The sequence below is a fragment of the Belonocnema kinseyi genome, chromosome 7 (genome assembly GCF_010883055.1).
Source record: "Belonocnema kinseyi isolate 2016_QV_RU_SX_M_011 chromosome 7, B_treatae_v1, whole genome shotgun sequence".
Taxonomy (NCBI): domain Eukaryota; kingdom Metazoa; phylum Arthropoda; class Insecta; order Hymenoptera; family Cynipidae; genus Belonocnema; species Belonocnema kinseyi.
Genome location: NC_046663.1, coordinates 54,986,742 through 54,990,817, shown reverse-complemented (window position 1 = coordinate 54,990,817; position 4,076 = coordinate 54,986,742).

The window sequence follows — 4,076 nt, the reverse complement described above, 5'->3', positions numbered from 1 at the left end:
TCATTCCAGGTCATCGATAGGTCACGCTGGTAGAATGCTGCATCTTTGCAGACACATCTATCGATGAGCAGGTTCTCCCGACATCCCGCTACGCCTTTCTTTGAGCCTCGTTGTTCATACATTTCTTGCCACACAGGTTAAATTGCCCGTACAATCCTATCATTTAGGATAGCTCTGAATATCTTATACAGTGTTTTCAGACAAGTGATTGGTCTGTAATTCTTCGGGTCAGCTAAGTTGCCTATTTTCGGCAGGAGTATTGTGCACACTTCCACCAACCACTCCGAAATCGGCTCTTCCGACTTTATATGTGGTGAAGATACGGGCCAAATGCTGATGGGTTGAATGAAACTTATTCCACCCGAAGGTTTTGATATAATCTGGACCCGGTGCGGAATAGTTCTTCATCTCTCCTAATACTTTTTTCACCTCCTCGATAGTGATGGGTGGGCATTCTTGATCAGATGTAATAAGGGCATCACACAGCTCCTTGAAGCTATTTATATTATGTGAGTCATCGTCCAGTCTATGCTGCACTTCGTAAACTTTTCTCCAAAATACTACGACCTCCTCTGCTTTGGGCGTGTGGTCGACAGTAACTGGAGGGTTTTCGAAGAGTCAAGATGGGTTAGAGATGAACTGTTGATTTTCTCTGACCCACCTCTTCCTCCACTCTAGACTTCTCTTTGCATCAGACATCATCCGTATTCTCTCAACAATATGCTGTCTGATGGTCAGCAGCTTTGACTTGTTAAGTGTGTGATAACGGGTCCAGAGTTCGCGCGCGAACTTTCGAACCTTGGAGGTAAAATTCCTACCAGACGTGATGTAGTCAATCACACACTGAATGCGGGACGCGTACTGTTTTGCTCAGCCTATCTTAATGGCAAGTTGATGCATTCGCCTTTTGGTCTTATGATCAGCCGTTGGTTTTGTTTTACGGTTTATATCGGCCAAAGCTATCGCTGCATTATACACACAATAATTGATAGCTCAAAGGTCGGATTCTTCGGAAAAATGTCCCCGAAGATCGTCATCCATTTCAGCCAGATCTTTAGGCTCGAGAGAAATCTTGATGTTGATGTTTCTTCGGGTCATAAAGCATCGCTCTTCCTCTATTGGATGCCTGCCCTCTGTTGGTCTTATGGTAGTGTCACCTCTTTTTCTCTGTTGCCGGCTTGTTCTAGCTGTGGTAGAGCAGGCGTTCCGCTCACATAGCCCCTTTTTCGGAGTAGTTCGGCATGGTTAAGCAGCCGTTCCTGCGAAAAGTGCGATAGCTCCAGGTGTTTCTCGCACCACAGTGCATTGATTTAGTCGTTCCGTCCACCTAAAGGTCCCGAGATTCCGCCGATCCATCGCATTGAATCTATTTTGATTGGCTGCCCCAGCTCTAGAGTGGTCGGCACTGTTGGCCGACCTATTGTCGGGAGCCCTGCGCGTTCTGTTGTTTTGAACCGCACTTACTACAACTATGTTTGGTATTATCATTGTTGTTCCCACAAGAAGCTAAAGAAAGGGGTTCGTCTATCATTGTAGAGCTCCGCATGCAAGGATAAGGCTGCGTACTCTGAGAGGTTGCTCGGTATCCCGGAGTAACCATTCTAGACACCTCACCCAGGTTCCATTCAGCTTTCGGCACGGTTTTCACATTTCCGCTTGGGGGTTAATTCCTTCGGGACCACCCCTGGACAATTGTCCGCGACTGCCTATTTATTTTTGTAACCATATTCAGCAGAAACCCTTGGTACAGGGACCCTCTATCCGCAACCCGAGGACGCGTTCGATGGCTTTGTCATAGGCCAAGGCTATTTGAAGGAAACCCCCGACACTGGACTAAAAACGAGATATTGGTATATTATCAAAAATGATTGTAAATCGTTCAAGCAATTATTTTTGTTAAACTAAAATATTTCGGAAAAAGCTTGATTTTCTAACTCTCATCTAAGAGAAAATTGCTAAAAACGATAATAAATTTCTTTAATAATTTATGTGAACGTCCAATTATCAGTTTAAAGTAGTATTTTATGCATTAGAAACATATTTATTCAAGAAACACAAACAAAATTATTATTAGTTCCAAAATCTTTCAAACCCCAGTATTACACTTATGGCATTTTTTTGGAACACCATGCAACTAGTTAATGGGAGTGATATTCAAAAAATAATTATTCATTTGTATTCTATAACAAATTTTTAAAGGAAATGTTAAATGTCAGCTTGATTCAGCTAATATTAATTATTCTGAATAAAATATGCAAAAACGTCTTTTTTCTTATCGAAAATACGTTTTAAACTTCATGGGTTTGCGGAACCTGTAAATATCATTTAAAAAAGCGCATTTGTTATTTTGTGGATTCGAATCCATTTTTTTATTATAAAAAAATAAAATTTATGCATCTGACTTTACTCTGAGCTTGCAGAAAATTATCAGAATTTGTTGGGGAGTTTCTAGCAAATAATTTTTCGCTAAATTACCCTAAATTTTAAAGTTTCCCAGCCCCTCTTATAGATCTCCGAAAATGACCAAAAAAAAATAAATTCACCATTTTTCGCAAAATTGACACATACAAGCTCTGTTTTTCTCTTTTTGTCCTGAATTATTGTTATTTCTCAATTATATGTTTTTCACCATTTTTTAATTAATTTTAAATTGTTTAAAAAAATATTTTTAAATAATTCTGATATCCTGCTACTTAATTGAAAGGTACTTTTTATGTTTAATCGGACGATTAATTACTATTAATTGATAAGAAGATTGATGATTGCTTCAAGCATTTACTAATTGTTTAAAATGTTTTCAATGTCTATTTAACGATAAGCGACACACTCAACCCAACTCAGAAAAAAAATTTCCCGCATGAATCATATTTCTTGTCTCTTCATGTAAATGTAAAAATCTTCTTTAATAAATTGTTTTAAAAATTCGGTAATGGTATGAACAAAAAGTGGTTGCTCTTAAAAATGACAAATTACCGCATTGATAACAGAAAATGATGAATTTGAAACATTTATTTCAGAACAATATTCCTGAAACAAAAAAATTATTCAAACAAATATGAACTTGCTACATGAAGAGGTATTGATATCTGAGTGATGTAGATCTTTCATGATTAGCAAAAAAGTAACACAACGTGAAAAAAGCTTTAATTTTGTATCACTCTTGGTGGAAAAGTTACATGTAAATAATAATGAATTATTTTGACAATTGGTAAGTTCTTGAAACCAAGATCGTTTTTTTATATGTAAAAAAAGAGTTACAATCAATAAGTCAATAAGAGAATAAATTGTGTGAAGAAATAAACATTGCTTAAATGATTAAAAATTAGCTTTCAAATGCTTAAAAACATTTTAAGATTTTTGATATCTGAGAAAATTCTAAATGATTTTTTATTTTGAAAAACTAATTTTACCAGAATATTTATGAAAGATTTCCAAGTATTTAAAAATATTTTGAGGCATTTTTTTATGCTGAATATTCTTAAAAAATTTGAAAAAATACTATCAATTTGAAAGATTTTTAGAAGGTTTAGAAATTTTTGCAAAAAATTGAGGAGAAATGTGAATTATTTTAAAATTATTTTCAAAAGTTTAGAAGTTTTCAAAAGATTTAGAAATAACTTAAATTTAACAATATTCCAAAAAATTTTAAATCAAATCTAAGCTCTTTGAAAATTTGGAAGTTTAAAAAAAATTAGTAATTTTTTTTAAAACAAGACAAATATCCGAAAATCCTTGAAAAATTATAAAAGACTTTTCATTTTAAAAAATCAATTTTTAAAACAAATTTTTAAAAATTAAGAATATAATTGTTTGCTTGAAAATTAATTAGTCTGGATTCCGATGCAAATATTTGATAAAAAATTCATCATTTTGGGGGATGAATTCCGCTGTATCAAACATTCATTGTTTTAAATTTAAAATGTTGAAATAATTTTGTATTTGAGAATATTTCAGTTAAGTGTGAACACAATACGGATTTTTGAAGATTTAGGAACAAAAGGAACATTTTAGGAATTTTGAAAAATAACAAGAGAATAAAAACGTTTTTCTTAAGACTTCAAGACATTTCAAATGAT